The sequence below is a fragment of the Triticum aestivum genome, chromosome 1B, assembly GCF_018294505.1.
Source record: "Triticum aestivum cultivar Chinese Spring chromosome 1B, IWGSC CS RefSeq v2.1, whole genome shotgun sequence".
NCBI lineage: Eukaryota > Viridiplantae > Streptophyta > Magnoliopsida > Poales > Poaceae > Triticum > Triticum aestivum.
The window spans coordinates 244,255,386-244,273,286 of NC_057795.1; positions in this window are offsets into that span (position 1 = coordinate 244,255,386).

The window sequence follows — 17,901 nt, forward strand, 5'->3', positions numbered from 1 at the left end:
ACCTTAAGTTTTAGCCTTTTCTTTTTTATTTTGTTTTTCTCCTTTCCTTTCAGTTACCTCTTGTAATCATGTTGTTGTAACTGTTGTCTGGCTTTAATAATAAAGTTTTGATATGTTGTGGGGGTTTTCCCCACAGTTCACACTCAAAAAAAAATGGCGCCCCGGAAGGCCAAGGTCTGTGCGCTGCTAGCTTGGTACGTGTCGGCCCTTGACACCCCCAATGTTTCGGAGAAGAACCTCGCCGTCATGCGCCTTCTGACGGCGGGAGAGAGCAACGAAAGGGGGAAGACCGAGCTCCGGGTTGGCTCCGTCACGCCGGAGCATACGCGAAGCACTTTCTTCCCCTTCTTCTTCGGCAGCCGCCGCAGGGCTGGTCCCCCCTTTCTCTGACTTCTTCTACAAGGTCCTCGGCCATTACGGGCTGCAGGCGCTGCACCTTCATCCCAACTCTGTTCTGCTCCTGTCGATTTTTGCCTACTACTATGAGGCGCATGTCGGGGTGTTGCCATCCGTGGCTCTGCTGCGCCACTTTTTCTTCCTCCGGATCAACGAGGGCCATACCACTGGATGCGCCAACTTCATCGCGGCCGGCAAGGCCAACTCGATCTCGAAGACCAAGAAGAAGGCAGACAACTTTAGGAGCAAATAGATCATGGTGGATGCCAAGTGCGTCCACCCACGCTTGGTGTTGCCGATGGAGAAGCCCCAGTCCGACGAAGGGTAGTTGCGCGTGAAGCTTACCGACAGTCGGGCGGTGCTGGTGCTGGAGAGGATGAATGCCGACCTGAAGCTGGGCAAGCAAAGGCGGCGAAGCTGACGGGGGTCGTGCTCCTGAGGGAGTTCCTGACGTAGCGGGTGCCCTGCTTCAAGCGCGTACGCTCCCCTTATGGAGGCTAGGGGCGCAGAAGACAAGCTCCGCCTTGCTCGGAGCGGTTGCTTCTTCTTCTTGGGGATGGCCTCAGGAGGGTTCTCGCCCTTGTTGTTCGGGTCCTCGATTGCTGCAGCTTGGAAGGCACGCTCGAGGGAGCACACCGCATCTCTTTCTTCGCAGGAGACCGTGATGATTCCGCCCTTCCTGGCATCTTGAGGACGTTGTAGCCGTGGTGGGTCACTGCCATGAACTTGGCCAGGGCTGGATACCCGAGGATGGTATTGTACGACAGGTGGATGTGGGTGATGTTGAAGTCCATGGGCTCGGTGCGGTAGTTGTCGCACTGTCCGAAGGTGACAGGGAGGCGGACCTGCCCTATCGGGGTGGTGGAACCGTCGGTAACTCCTGAGAAGGGCTTGCTGGGCTGAAGCTGGTCGTATGGCACTTGAAGGTTGTCGAACATCTCAATGGACAGGACATTAAGCCCTGTGCCACCGTCGATGAAGGTCTTGGTAACTTGCACATTGCTGATGACTGGTGAACAGAGCATCCGGAGAACTCCAGCATTAGCCGTGCACTTGAGTTGATCTGTCGAGCTGAAGGTGATGGCGCACTTGGACCACCTGAGCGGGCACGTGGCCTCGAGCCTGGGGAGGGCTACGTTCACCTCGCGAGCAAACTGCTTGAAGATACGCTGAGAGGCTGGGGCCTGAGCTCCGCCCAAGATGCAAGCGATAGCACATGGCTCCTGGAAGCCCCCATTCCCCTCGTCCTGATGATGGTCGTCATTCCTTCTTGGCGGCGGTGGTAGTGGAGGAAGGCCCGCTTTACCCTGGGGGCGGTCCTCGCGAGGCTGATCCATCTAGGGGCCCTAGCGAGGCTGGTCCCTCCAAGCGCCCTCGCGAGGCTGGTCCTAGCAGCGATCCTCACGAGGTCGGTCACGCCACTCCTGGCGAGGGCCACAGTCATCCCATCGTCCTCCGCCATATCCTCATCCTCGGCCGTAGTCTTGGTCATTGCACTCGGGGCGTCGACCGAAGCGTCCTTCTCGAATGGCCCTAAGCTCCTGGAAATTGTTGGTGTTGTGGGTGTGGCGGTTGTGGTAGGTGCAGAACGGTCGGCTGCCCTTGGACGACTCCGGCTGGTCCCTGCCGTGCCTCGTGTCTGGTTCCGCCGCGAGCATGGCCACTCCCTTGCGCTTCACGTCCTTGTCCTTGGTCTTCTTTTCTTCCGGGTCGGCAGCTGGGAGCTCGAGGAGGGAGAGGCGTCCCTCTTCAGCTCTTGCTTAGTTGGTCGCCAGGTTGAACAACTCCAGGGATGTGCACAAATCCTCGTGGATGGTGAGCGCCTCCTTCATCTTGACGTCACGGACACCATCAGAGAGCGCTGAGATGATGGCCTCATCCGTCACCTTGGGGATCTTGAGGCGGACGATGTTGAAGTGCTGGATGTATTTCAGCAGGGTCTCCCCAGGCTGCTGCTTGCGGCGCAGGTCACCCGCGGCCGGGGGGCGGTCGCGAGTGCCCTGGAAGCTGGCGATGAAGAGGCTGCGCATCTCGTCCCAGGAGGAGATCGAGCCGGGAGGCAGGTTCAGGAGCCACGAGTGGGCACCGTCCTTGACTGCCATGGGAAACCAATTCACCATGACTTTCTCATCTCCTTTGGCCGCCTCGATGCTCAGCTCGTAGAGCTGCAAGAACTCCATGGGGTCGGGGTGTCATCATAGCGAGGAGGCAGGTCCGGCTTGAACTTGCCCGGCTAGGTGACGCTACGCAGCTCGGGGGTGAAGGCGCGGCAGCCTGCTGTGGTCACCGGGGCCCTTTTCTGACGTGGAGCTTGCTCTTGATGGTACTCGCGCACCGCTGCCATAGGCAGGACGCGGTCTTGTCGTGCCGGTGCAGGAAGCACGGGGCGCCTTCTCGAGGCCGAGGGATTTCTTGACAGCTTCCTTCTTCTCGCGTGGGCGCCGGACGTGGCGGGTCATGCCCAGGGGCCGCGCGCCTTAGCGCTAGGGTGCCGTCTTGGGGCAGAGGTGGTGGAGGCGCTCCATGAGCCACGTCACCTGCACCTGGAAGAGGCGCGAGGCAACGAGAGGGACGGCGCGGGAGAGCCCCCTACGGTGCTGATGAACTCAGTGATGCGAGCGAGCCATTCTTCGTAGAGGTCGTCGACGAGGCGGTAACACAGGACCTCGCATGCCATAAGCAGCGCCGCCTATGCGTCCGTGGGGGCGCGACGAGCGTGGAACGACGAGCCGGCTAGGGTCAGCCACAGAGTGGCGGTGCGGCCGTCCCACCGCCTCGAGGGGTGCATCGAGGATGCTTGCTACTCGTTCCCCGCCGGGCCGGTGGCGGCGTTGGCGGTAGGCGGCGGAGAACGATGGGGAGGTCCGCCGAAAGGAGCTGTCTGGCCGACGCGTACGGCGAGAGCGGCCCGGTGCTCAGCGCGGGCTCGACGGGCGTTAGACATGGATGCGACGAAGTGATGGGACGCGGATCAGTGGAAGGAAGACTTCGGTGCACCCCTACCTGGCACGCCAAATGTCGGATTTAGGGTTCCAACAAAACCCTTGAGGTTCAAACACTAGGGTGCGCATGAAGATTTCCCCCTACCGAATCTCGCCCTCAACCTTGCCGCGATCTCTAAGCTTAGCTCGATGAACTCACAACACAAGAGACACAATATTTATACTGGTTCAGGCCACCGTTGTGGTGTAATACCCTACTCCAGTGTGGTGGTGGATTGCCTCGAGGGGCTATGGATGAACTAGTACAAAGGATGAACAAGCCCTAGGAGGTGAGGAGTTCTTGAGCTGGTGTGGTGTTCTACTTGTTCTGGTTTCGGTCCCCTTTCTAGTGTGGTGGCTAGTCCTATTTATAGAGGCCCTGGTCCTCTCCCCAAATATTGAGCGGGAAGGGATCCAACAACGGACAATTTGAAAGGGGACATCTAGTACAAGCTATCCTGACTAAAGGTGGTCTTCGCCTGTCAAAGGCGCTGGTGGTGACGCCGTCATGGGCTCCACGATGACCTCCATCCTGCCGTCCTGCTGGTCCTGGTCTTGTTGCACCGAGATGGAAACCATTGCCTGATGCCTCGGTACTCCGTGCCTGCTCTTGCCCCTTAGCACCAAAGGAGAAACGAGGACACTGCAAGCTGGCGCCCACCTAGCGCCCGCCTGGCCTTGGTCATCGTGGCTCACGTCACGGGAACCTCACAAGGTACCCCCTGCCTTGATCTCTCCACCCCTTCGCGAGCCTTCCTGGTGAGGCCGCTCCTGAGGAGGCCTTGTGTCATCCGCCTCGTGAGGCTTGGCCCCTCGCGAGGGTCTTGAGTGTTGGCTGACGAAGACGGGTCGTATAGGGCCACTAGTGGAGCCATGTCGTGGGCCGCAGGCAGGAAAGTCTTGGGACCCCCGTTCCCAGAACACCGACAGCAACGGTACCTAGATTGGGAAAGTCAAGAAGTGTAAATGAGTAGCGCCCCTACAGATTCCTCTTTTTATGGGGAAGGCGCGGGCCACCTCTTTACTGTTCGATGCGAGGCATCACAGGCGTGCTGTGACCATTCCACGCACGACCCCCACGTGATGCACTCAATGCGGACCATGGGGAAGCACAACTGACGAGAAGATTACAACAGTTAATCCCTGCCATGCATGCCCGCACACTGTTTTGGGCCTGGGCCAACGATGCTTCACACTTATGTGTGGCCCAGGCCCGGGGGCTCCTGTCGGTGTACATAAGTTTGGGCCCTTCTGTACCACTTACTTGTGCACAGGCAGTTGTAGCCGCACCCATGGCAAAGGCTTGACGGGGTAGTAGAAGGCAAGATGCAAGACTACCAAGGAAGCACTCAAGCCACTAAACAGAGAACAGAAGATGAGCTATACCTCCCCTGGCAACACCCTTGCCGGGGCAGCCTGCGTAGCCCCAGCAAGATCCTTGCCGGGGCGTCTTGTGAAGCACCGGCAAGGCCATCACCCTTGAAGTTGAGAGCTCTGACACCATCGACAAGTCAAGGCCAAGACTCAGTGGCGCATGCGTAGTAGCATGCAAAACTTTGTGAAGACCGGTGGCATGCATGTCTACATGGAGGCCAGAAGACGAAGACCCCCGGGAAGGCCCTTGCCGGAGACGACTACGAGGCCCCGGCAATACCCTTGTCGTGGACAATTGCGGGTCCACAACTAGGCCCGCACCTGACAAGGTTTCGCCACCTCACAGCCGTTCCAGCGCGGCGACCAGCCTGCCAACTAAGCAAGCACCTACATGGTGGCATGCAGACCTTCGTGAAGATCCTGCCACCGCACCAGCACAGCGGCTAGCCAGCTAGCCTGGCGCTGCTTGCCTCGTCAGCCTAGACGCGTGTCAAGATGGGGTGAGGCGGCGACGAACGGGGCAGGTTCTATTACCGTCCCCGATAAAGTTGGAGGGCATGTAATTAACGCATTTAATGCATTTGTCCTACGATGTCAGGGATAAGATTGTACATTGTAGCTACTTTACACCTCATGTGTGCCACTGTGGCGACCCTTTGGCATATAAAAGGAGGCCCAAGGCGTACTGGAGGAGGATTCAAACTTTTGGAATAGGCACGCATAGCAGCTAGCTAAGGTTCAACAACACCAAATATACACTCAAAGAAGGACTATGGTTTTACGCTCCTCAGCGGCCCAAACCTGGGCACTGATCACCAGACCTGCTCTTTGTGCAACCCTCTCTCCCCGCCAACCGTAGAAGGGATCCTCATGATCCCATAGGTGTCGTTTCCCCAATATGTTTTCCATCTTGTAATAAAACACCTCCTAATCCAATTCCACTAGCATCACATTCAAGCTCAAAAGTCTTATTAAAATCAGGAAGTTCGAGTAAAGGAGCACGTGTCAACTTATCTTTCAACACCGTGAAGGCTTCTTCCTATGTGGTACCCCAAACAAAAGGCACATCCTTCTTTGTAAGCTCATTGAGAGGTGCAACAATCGTGCTAAAATCTCTCGTAAAACGCCCATAGAAACCAGCGAGTCCAAGAAAACTCCTCACTTGTGTGACCGTTTTGGGTCATGGCCAACTCTAAATAGCTTCAATCTTGGCTTTATCACCTTCAATTCCCTGTGGAGTAACAACATAGCCAAGAATAGATACTCGGTCGGTGCAAAAGGTGCACTTCCCAAGGTTACCAAACAAATGTGCATCACATAGAGCAATAAAAACAACACGTAAATGTTCCAATGTTCCTCCAAAGATCTACTTTAAATCAGTATATCACCAAAATAGACTACCACAAATCGTCCAATGAAAGCACGTAAAACTTCGTTCATTAATCTCAAGAAGGTACTAGGTGTGTTAGTTAACCCAAAAGGCATGACTAACCTCTCATATAATCCAAACTTAGTTTTAAATGTTGTTTTCCATTCATCTCCCAATTTCATACGAATTTGATGGTATCCACTACGCAAATCAACTTTGGAGAATATTGTAGAGACACTCAATTCATCAAGCATGTCATCTAGCCTAGGAATAGGATGACGATAACGAATAGTAAAATTATTAATGCCTCTACAATCAACACACATACGGGATGTACCATCCTTTTTTGGCACTAGTATAACAGGAACAGCACAAGGACTAAGAGATTCGCGTATATAACCTTTGTCGAGCAGCTCCTGTACTTGACGCATAATCTCCTTCGTATCCTCTGTATTGGTACGGTATGGCGCACGGTTTGGCAGCGAAGCACTAGGAATTAAGTCAATCTGATGCTCAATCCCTCGAATGGGTGGTAATCCCAGTGGCACATCTTGTGGAAAGGCGTCAGCGAACTCCTGCAAAATGTTAGTGACAGTAGGAGGAAAAGAGGAAGGCACATCCTCGAATGAAAATAATGCCTCTTTGCACACAAAAGCATGGCAAATAGATTTGCGGAAATCTAATTCATCAATATCAGATTTGGTGGCAAGTAAACATGCACTTCTCAATTTAATTTCAGAAGCAACAATAGATGGTTTATTATCAAGCTTCATTTTTTGCTCAAATTCTTTTGCCACAATCTGATTTTTCACTCTTATTTTTCTCTTGTTTTGCTTTATTAGCTCCATTAGTATCATCTTTCAAAATGGAATCAGGAGTCATAGGAAGCAAAGTCATATGCTTATCGTTATGAACAGAGTATACGGATTGTTTCTACCATGGTGTACAGAACTCTTATCAAATTGCCATGGTCTGCCAAGTAATAAGGAACATGCTTGCATGAGATACTAAAATGTGCATGAACAGTCCGTGTTACATTAATCTTGTCGCTGTTGTTGGACCATTGGATGTAGTAAGGATGTGGATGTGGTCTTGTGGTGAGAGATAGCTTCTCCACCATCTCCATGCTAGCCAAGTTGTTGCAGCTCCCTCCATCTATGATGACGCGAACAGAACATTCCTTCGCAACTCCCTTTGTATGGAACAAATTATGCCTCTAATTTTGCTCATCTTGTGTGACCTACACACTCAAAACACGTTGAGCAACTAAACTTTCATACCTGACAGCATCTTCAGTAGCCATGTATTGCGTCTCATGTTTAGAATCATCTCCACTGTGTTCTTAACTTGTAATAAGAGTCGAAGTCTCCTCATCATAGTCACTAGCGGACTCATACCCACCATCCTCAGTAGCAATCATCACACACTTAGATGGGCATTCTCTCGCATAATGACCTCCACCCTTGCAACGGCGGTAAATAATATCTTGTGTTGATGCCATGGATGAAGAAGAGCTCTGTGCAGGACCGGAATGTGTACTCCTGGCAGATGGTGGTGGTGATGCCTGTTTTCTTGTATCTCGGTTGGAATTGGCAACTGAAGTAAGTGGTGTTGCACTAGGACGTGTGGGAGTAGAGGATGTACGTGGTGTCCATGATGAAGATCGACCTGCAGAAAAATTAGTTCGCGCCAATGCCTTTTGATCCTGCACTTCTGGTTCAGCTTTACAAGCAAGATGGAATAAATGAGTGATATTATTATACTCCTTATACTCTAGAATGGTCGGAATCTCTTTATTTAATCCACCCATAAAACATGCAAGCATAGCTTCATTATCCTCAACAATACCACATCTAACCATGCCAGTTTGTAATTCCTGATAATATTCTTCTACAAAAAAAATTCCTTGTCTTCACTGCTGCAATTTTTGAAGTAATTCACGTTGATAATATGGTGAAACCCAACGAGCGCGCATAGCAGTTTTCAAAGCAGCCCAAGTAGCTGGAATAGGATATAATCTACAATGTTCAGACCACCAAACAGAAGCAAAGCTACTGAATTCACAAACAACAGCGGCAACACGTCTATCCTCAGGATATTGTAAGCATGTGAAACGTTGTTCAGTTTCTAACTCCCAAGTAAGATAGACATCAAGAATGTATCGACCCTCAAATGGTGGAATATTCAATTTCAGTTTAGGAACATGGTCATAATCTCGTACCTGAGGTGGTGGTGCAGCCCTACCATTACGAATATAGGCATGAGGATGGCCTAGTAGTGGTGCTGGTGATTGCACATAGTGCTGATTTTGATCAACCTAATCCTCGTAATCGCCCTCGTGAACGTCCTCCTCATTGGCAGCAGCAGGAGCCACAGAATCATCAATAGTAGGTGCAGTGGCAGCAAATTTTTGAATAGGCTCAAGGGGAAGGCGCAGTGCACGTCCCACTTGATTTGGAAGGCGATGTTTTTGTTGTTGTAGAGGTGCGACAAGTGCAGCCGGCGGTGGTTGTGGAAGACGGGCGAGCAATTCATGAAACTTGTTATCGAGCTTTGTTTCGAACGTCTTCTAAATGCCATCTATCTTCTCCATGGCCTCTTCAAATCTGTTTAGCACATCTTCCACTTGTCCACTCATCATTTGCCGAAATTTATCATGTAGCTGTTTGTTCGTCATGTTCTCCCAATCGGTCTCATCAGCTTGTGATCCTGCCATGGTTAGCAGCTATAGAAACACACAAGAATATGATGCTACAGACTACTAGGAGGTGGTGGTGGTGGTGGTGTGTCACAAATCCATGAAGCAAATCTCAAATTCTTACCAGTTCTTACCCAGCAGCAGGTGGTGATCGACAACCGTTGTAGTCAAAACTCTCAAAGCTTGGATAGAGCGATGGCCAGGGAGAGTCAAATGCACGACGTAGATATATGTGCAGCTGTAAAGGCTTATGATATTGTAGCAAAAAGGGTCGGCAATAATCAATTCAGAGATGCAAAGTTGAATACATGCTCAACGATGGTACTGTGCTGGTCCTAGGCTAGACCGTACTAGAGACGCGAGCCTAGAACACTAACAAACTGACGACACGGCATGAACACAAGGGAAAAGCACACTATGAAAAAATCGCTCTTTTTTCCACTTTTTTGCGCTCCTCTTTTTTTCAAAAATTCACTATAATGGCAAGTGTCTCAAAACTCTTCCCAAGTCAAAGTACCAGGATAGGCATGAATTTTTTTTGACTCTTTTTTTTGGAAATCAGGGTAGCGACGACGAAAAAGTGCGACAAAAAACCACTATGATGGCGACTGTCTCAAAACGCTCCTTGGGTCATAAAACTAGGATAGGGAAAAAATATTTTCAGCCGCCGTTGTTTTGGCCTAAAAACTGCCCGGAGGTCTCCAGACTCTTCTTTTTTTTGAAACCTACTCAAAGGAAACACGAATCGGAAAATATATGGATCTGAAAACAAACCTAATATGAAAAGAACTTGGATTGGTGGTGGATATATGGTGGTAGGATATAGCAGCGGTGGTGGTATATTGTAGCGGTGGTGGTATATGGATACGGTTCAGTGGTAGTATATGGATACAGATCGGTGGTGGCATATGGATACGGATTGGTGGTGGTATATGGATACGGATTTAGAGCGGTGGCGCATAAGAGGTGGTGGTAGATGATACGTCTCCGTGGTATCTATAATTTTTGATTGTTCCATGCCAATATTATTCAACTTTCATATACTTTTGGCAACTTTTTATACTTTTTTTTTGGACTAACATATTGATCCAGTGCCCAGTGCAAGTTCCTGTTTGTTGCATGTTTTATGTTTCACAGAAACCCAATATCAAACGGAGTCCAAACGGGATAAAAACGACGGAGAATTATTTTAGAATATTTGTGATTTTTGGGAGGAAGAATCAACGCGAAACGGTGCCCGAGGTGACCACGAGAGTGGCCCACACCACCACTCCAGGGAGGCGTGCCCCCTATCTCGTGGGCCACCCGTAAGGCGGTTGATGCCCTTCTTTGGCCGCAAGAAAGCTAATTTTTGGAAAACGATCTGGGCGAAGGTTTCTGTCCTATCAGAGTTACGGATCTCCAGATATAAAGGAAATGGTGCCAGGGCAGAATTCCAAAACACAGAAACAGAGAGATAGATCCAATCTCGGAGGGGCTCTCGTCCCTCCCAAGCCATGGGAGCCAAGGACCAGAGGGGAAACCCTTCTCCCATCTAGGGAGAAGGTCAAGGAAGAAGAAGAAGGGGGGGCTCTCTCCCCCTTGTTTCCGGTGGCGCCGGAACACCGCCAGGGGCCATCATCATCACTGTGATCTTCACCAACACCTCCGCCATCTTCACCAACATCTCCATCACCTTCCCCCTTCTATATTCAGGGGTCCACTCTCCCGCAACCCGATGTACCCTCTACTTGAACATGGTGCTTTATGCTTCATATTATTTTCCAATGATGTGTTGCCATCCTATGATGTGTGAGTAAATTTTCGTTATCCTATTGGTGGTTGATGAATTGCTATGATTGATTTAATTTGCTTGTGGTTATGTTGCTGTCCTTCGGTGCCCATCATATGAGCGCGCGCGTGGATCACACCATAGGGTTAGTTGTATGTTGATAGGACTATGTATTGGAGGGCAAGAGTGACAGAAGCTTGAGCCTAGCATAGAAATTGATGCATACGAGATTGAAGAGGGACCAATATATCTTAATGCTATGGTTGGGTTTTACCTTAATGAACGTTAGTAGTTGCGGACTGCTTGCTAATAGTTCCAATCATAAGTGCATAGAATTCCAAGTCAGGGATAACATGCTAGTAGTGGCCTCTCCCACATGATACTTGCTATCGGTCTAGTAAAGTAGTCAATTGCCTAGGGACACTTTCACAACTCCTACGACCACTTTTCCACACTCGCTTTATTTAATTTTTTGCATCTTTATCTAAACAGCCCCTACTTTTTATTTACGCGTTCTTTATCATCTTGCAAAGTTATCCAACAACACCTACAAAGTACTTCTAGTTTCATACTTGTTCTAGGTAAAGCGAATGTCAGGCGTGCGTAGAGTTGTATCGGTGGTCGATAGAACTTGAGGGAATATTTATTCTACCTTTAGCTCCTCGTTGGGTTCAACACTCTTACTTATCGAAAACGGTTGCGATCCCCTACACTTGTGGGTTATCAACACCTTTTTCGGGCGCCGTTGCAGGGGAGTCATAGCGTGGGGTGAATATTCTCGTGTGTGCTTGTTTGCTTTATCACTAAGTAATTTTATTTGCTGTTCTAAGTTGTTCTCTATCTTTAGTTAAGGATATGGAACACAAAATACCAAAAAAAAAAGGTGTACTTGCTACTCATAGAGATGGGGTAACTCCTAAAACCCTCGATTCTCATTATGTGAAAGATATTATGTACTACTTTGATAATCCTGAGAAAACCCCATTAAACTTTATAATGGGAGACACGTTGGATCAACGTGAATACTTTAGGGATTATCGCTCGACACAAAAATGGAAACTATTATGGGACCAGTTTATTATGTTGCATTCGTATGCCCGGGAACTATGCTTGAGATATGATATTACTTGTTGCTCTAGGATGAAGGCTCCACACCTTCCCTTTTCATGCAAATTTAATGATAATGAAACCTTATCCTCTTATGCTAATGGTATATATGATTACTATGATGTGGAACAAATAGAAGAATTTGTTGCTTTTAAGGCTGCTTATGAAATTGAATCTTTGTTTGAAAAGTATGAAGCTTTTGATGATGATGGTGTTTATAGGCTTGAAAATCTTGCTATACTTAGATATTGCTATGAAAATTATGAATACAATTACTATATTAATGCATTTATTAAGGAAGTCTCCGCTGTCCAAGAAGAGACTAATATTTTTGCAGGAAGCTATGGAAGAAGAAATTGATGAAACTATGAGCTCATTGGATGAAAAAGATGATGAGGAGAGCGAAGAACAAAAGGAGGAAGAGCGGATTAGCTACCCGTTCCCACCTTCTAATGAGAGTAACTCTTCAACTCATAGATTGTTTAATTCCCCTTCGTGCTTACCGAAGGATGATTGCTATGATGATTGCTATGATCCCGTTGATTCTCTTGAAATATCCCTTTTTGATGATGCTTGCTATGCTTGTGGCCAAGATGCCAATATGAATGATGCTTATGGAGATGAACTTGCTATAATTCCTTATGTTAAACATGAAATTGTTGCTATTGCACCCACACATGATAGTCCTATTATCTTTTTGAATTCTCCAAACTACACTATATCGGAGAAGTATGTGCTTATTAAGGATTATATTGATGGGTTGCCTTTTACCATTGCACATGATGATTCTAATAGATATAATATGCATGTGCTTGCTGCTCCTACTTGCAGTTATTATGAGAGAGGAACTATGTCTCCACCTCTCTATGTTTCCAACACGATAGACTTGCAAGAAACTGCTTATACTATGCATTGGCCTTTACTATGTGTGCATGAATTGTTCTTTTATGACATGCCAATGCATACGAAGAGAGTTAGACTTCGTTGTTGCTTGATATATGTTACTTTGTGCTCACTACTAAATTACAAATCATTGTTAATTAAAATTATCTTTGATATACCTTGGGATCCGGGTGGATTCATTACTTGAGCACTAAATGCCTAGCTTAATGGCTTTAAAGAAAGCGCTGCCAGGGAGACAACCCGGAAGTATTAGAGAGTCATTTATTTCTGTTGAGTGCTTTCCTATAGTTTAAAAACAAAAAAAGAGGGGAACCTAAAAACTTTTCAAAAAGGAAAGTGAAAGTGAGAAAGACAAGCATTGTTGAAGTGGGAGCTAGCCTTGAACTTTGTTCATGCTCACGGAAACTTTGTGAATCTTGATTACAGAAAATTTTCAACAAAAATAATTATCCCCTTGTATAATTCCATTGTATTATAAAAATAATGTGCCAAGGTTTGCCTTTAGGATGTTTACAATGCTTGTTGGTTTGTACGGTGCAGGACAAAAACTTTGGCTGTAGTGCACGATTTTACATTTTTAACTGGAACGTCAAATGGTTCTGATTCCTCCTGAAATTTATTTCTATACAACTTGTTTATTTTTACTAATTTTTGTAGAATTTTTGAGATACTAGAAGTATGGTGGATGTTCAGATTGCTACAGACTGTTCTGTTTTTGACAGATTCTGTTTTTGATGCATAGTTTGCTTGTTTTGATGAATCTATCAATTTGTATCAGTGGATTAAGCCATGAAAAAGTTATGCTATAGTAGACACAATGAAAAAACAAAATATGAATTGGTTTGCAACAGTACTTAGAGTGGTGATTTGCTTTATTATACTAACGGATCTTACCAAGTTTTTTGTTAAAGTTTTGTGTGGATGAAGTGTCTAAACGAGGAGGTCTTGATATGAGGAAAAGGAAGAGAGGCAAGAGCTCAAGCTTGGGGATGCCTGAGGCACCCCAAGTAAATATTCAAAGAGACTCAAGCGTCTAAGCTTGGGGATGCCCCGGAAGGCATCCCCTCTTTCTTCAACAAGTATCAGTATGTTTTCGAATTCGTTTCGTTCATGCATTATGTGCAAGTCTTGGAGCGTCTTTTGCATTTAGTTTTCACTTTTCTTTTATGCACCATGCTGGTATGAGATAGTCCTTGGTAGATTTTTAGAATTCTCATTGCACCTCACTTAAATCTTTTGAGTATGGCTTTATAGAATGCTTCATGTGCTTCGCTTATATCATTTGAAGTTTGGATTGCCTGTTTCTCTTCACATAGAAAACCGCCATTTGTAGAATGCTCTTTTACTTCACTTATATTTGTTAGAGCGTGGGCATATCTTTTGTAGAAAGATTAAACTCTCTTGCTTCACTTATATCTATTTAGAGAGATGACAGGAATTGGTCATTCACATGGTTAGTCATAAAATCCTACATAAACTTGTAGATCGCTGAATATGATATGTTTGATTCCTTGCAATAGTTTTGCGATATAAAGGTGGTGATATTAGAGTCATGCTAGTTGAGTAATTGTGAAATTGAGAAATACTTGTGTTGAGGTTTGCAAGTCCAGTAGCATGCACGTATGGTGAACCGTTATGTAACGAAGTTGGAGCATGAGGTGCTCTTTGATTGTCTTCCTTATGACTGGCAGTCGGGGACGAGCGATGGTCTTTTCCTACCAATCTATCCCCCTAGGGGCATGCGTAGTAGTACTTTGCTTTGAGGGCTAAGTAGACGTTTTCAATAAGTATATGAGTTCTTTATGACTAATGTGAGTCCATGGATATACGCACACTCACCCTTCCACTTTGCTAGCCTCTATTGGGCCGCGCAACTTTCGCCGGTATCATGAACCCATTATTTACCTTCCTCAAAACTGCCACCATACCTACCTATTATGGCATTTCCATAGCCATTCCGAGATATATAGCCATGCAACTTCCATCATCATCATATACATGACTTGATCATTCATTTCATATTGCTTTGTATGATCGTAAGATAGCTAGCATGATGTTTTAATGGCTTGTCCGTTTTTTCATGTCATTGCTATGCTAGATCATTGCACATCCCGGTACACCGCCGGAAGCATTCATATAGAGTCATATCTTTGTTCGAGAGTTGTAATATAGAGTTGTAAGTAAATAAAAGTGTGATGATCATCATTATTAGAGCATTGCCCTAGTGAGGAAAGGATGAAGGAGACTATGATTCCCCCACAAGTCGGGATGAGACTCCGGACTTTATGAAAAATAAAAGAGGCCAAAGAAGCCCAAATAAAAAAGAGGCCAAAGAAGCCCACCAAAAAGAAAGAAAAAAAACAAAAAAAAATGAAAAAAAATGAAAAAGAAAAAGAAAAAAATGAGAAAAAGAGAGAAGGGGCAATGTTACTATCCTTTTACCACACTTGTGCTTCAAAGTAGCACCATGTTCTTCATAGAGAGAGCCTCCTATGCTTTCACTTTCATATACTAGTGGGAATTTTCACTATAGAACTTGGCTTGTATATTCCGATGATGGGCTTCCTCAAACGCCCGAGGTCTTCATGAGCAAGCAAGTTGGATGCACACTCACTTAGTTTCCAGTTTGAGCTTTCATACACTTATAGCTCTTAGTGCATCCTTTGCATGGCAATCCCTACTCACTCACATTGATATCTATTGATGGGCATCTCCATAGCCCGTTGATACGCCTAGTTGATGTGAGACTATCTTCTCCCTTTTTGTCCTCACAACCACCACCATATACCACCATAGTGCTATGTCCATGGCTTGCGCTCATGTATTGCGTAAGAGTTGAAAAAGCTGAAGCGCGTTAAAAAGTATGAACCAATTGCTCGGCTCGTCATCGGGGTTGTGCATGATGGGAGCATTTTGTGTGATGAAGATGGAGCATAGCCAGACTATATGATTTTGTAGGGATAAGCTTTCTTTGGCTATGTTATTTCGATAAGACATAATTGCTTGGTTGGTATGCTTGAAGTATTATTGTTTTTATGTAAAATGATAGACTATTGCTTTGAATCACTCATATCTTAATATTCATGCCATGATTAGACATATGATCAAGATTATGCTAGGTAGCATTCCACATCAAAAATTATCTTTTTCTTATCATTTACCTACTCGAGGACGAGCAGGAATTAAGCTTGGGGATGCTGATAGGTCTCTGTCGTATCTATAATTTTTGATTGTTCCATGCCAATATTATTCAACTTTCATATACTTTTGGCAACTTTTTATACTATTTTTTTGGGACTAGCATATTGATCCAGTGCCCAGTGCAAGTTCCTGTTTGTTGCATGTTTTATGTTTCGCAGAAACCCAATATCAAACGGAGTCCAAACGGTATAAAAACGACGGAGAATTATTTTGGAATATTTGTGATTTTTGGGAGGAAGAATCAACGCGAAACGGTGCCCGAGGTGGCCACGAGAGTGGCCCACGCCACCACTCCAGGGGGCGCGCTCCCTATCTCGTGGGCCACCCGTAAGGCGGTTGATGCCCTTCTTTGGCTGCAAGAAAGCTAATTTTTGGAAAACGATCTGGGCGAAGGTTTCAGTCCTATCGGAGTTACGGATCTCCAGATATAAAGGAAACGGTGCCAGGGCAGAATTCCAGAACGTAGAAACAGAGAGATAGATCCAATCTCGGAGTGGCTCTCGCCCCTCCCAAGCCATGGGAGCCAAGGACCAAAGGGGAAACCCTTCTACCATCTAGGGAGAAGGTCAAGTAAGAAGAAGAAGAAGGGGGGCTCTCTCCCCCTTGCTTCCGGTGGCGCCGGAACGCCGCCGGGGGCCATCATCATCACCAACACCTCCGCCATCTTCACCAACATCTCCATCACCTTCCCCCTTCTATATTCAGTGGTCCACTCTCCCACAATCCACTGTACCCTCTACTTGAACATGGTGCTTTATGCTTCATATTATTTTCCAATGATGTGTTGCCATCCTATGATGTCTGAGTAGATTTTCGTTGTCCTATTGGTGGTTGATGAATTGCTATGATTGATTTAATTTTCTTGTGGTTATGTTGTTGTCCATTGGTGCCCATCATATGAGCGCGCGCGTGGATCACACCATAGGGTTAGTTGTATGTTGATAGGACTATGTATTGGAGGGCAAGAGTGACAGAAGCTTCAGCCTAGCATAGAAATTGATGCATACGGGATTGAAGGGGGACCAATATATCTTAATGCTATGGTTTGGTTTTAGCTTAATGAACGTTAGTAGTTGCGGACTGCTTGCTAATAGTTCCAATCATAAGTGCATAGAATTCCAAGTCAGGGATAACATGCTAGCAGTGGCCTCTCCCACACGATACTTGCTATCGGTCTAGTAAAGTAGTCAATTGCCTAGGGACACTGTCACAACTCCTACCACCACTTTTCCACACTCGCTTTATATAATTTTTGGCATCTTTATTTAAACATCCCCTACTTTTTATTTACGCGTTCTTTATTATCTTGCAAAGTTATCCAACAACACCTACAAAGTACTTCTAGTTTCATACTTGTTCTAGGTAAAGCGAACGTCAAGCGTGCGTAGAGTTGTATCGGTGGTCGATAGAACTTGAGCGAATATTTATTCTACCTTTAGCTCCTCGTTGGGTTCGACATCTTACTTATCGAAAACTGTTGCGATCCCCTACACTTGTGGGTTATCTAGAGTAGATGGCAGCTCAATGATGATGGTGCGGCGGCGGCGTGACAACTTATGACCAGAACTCGGAACTCTAAAATACTAGACGCTAAGACCAGCAACTTGACACGATGATGCAACCGCAAATTCAACAAAGAAAATAAAGAAAAGATTCTGCAAAGGCTCAGATTGGTTAGGATATGATGAACTAACCCTATTTTTTGGCTTTTTCATGGACTGTAGGTATGAAGAACAAACTCGATGTAAACTACGAAAAACTGTAAAATCTCACCGAGCAACCTGGAAATCTGATACCACTTGATAGAGATAAAGGTGTCCCCATGCTTTGATGAGATAGCTATCGTTTTCTATGGGAGTCAACTTTGACGTTACTATGAACGTGCGAAGACGTCACGCCTTAGCAATCGCTAAACCAACTTCCGAGGGGTTATTGACCATGTCGGAGCACGATCAACCTGACCGCGAGGGTCTATTTCTTGCGAGCAAACGAAGAACAAGCAAGAAACTAAGATTGCAATCTGAATATTGCGAATATAAGATGAAAGCTTTATTGATAAAGATTTATGTGATGCCTTTGTCTGGTCGTTGAACACAAACAA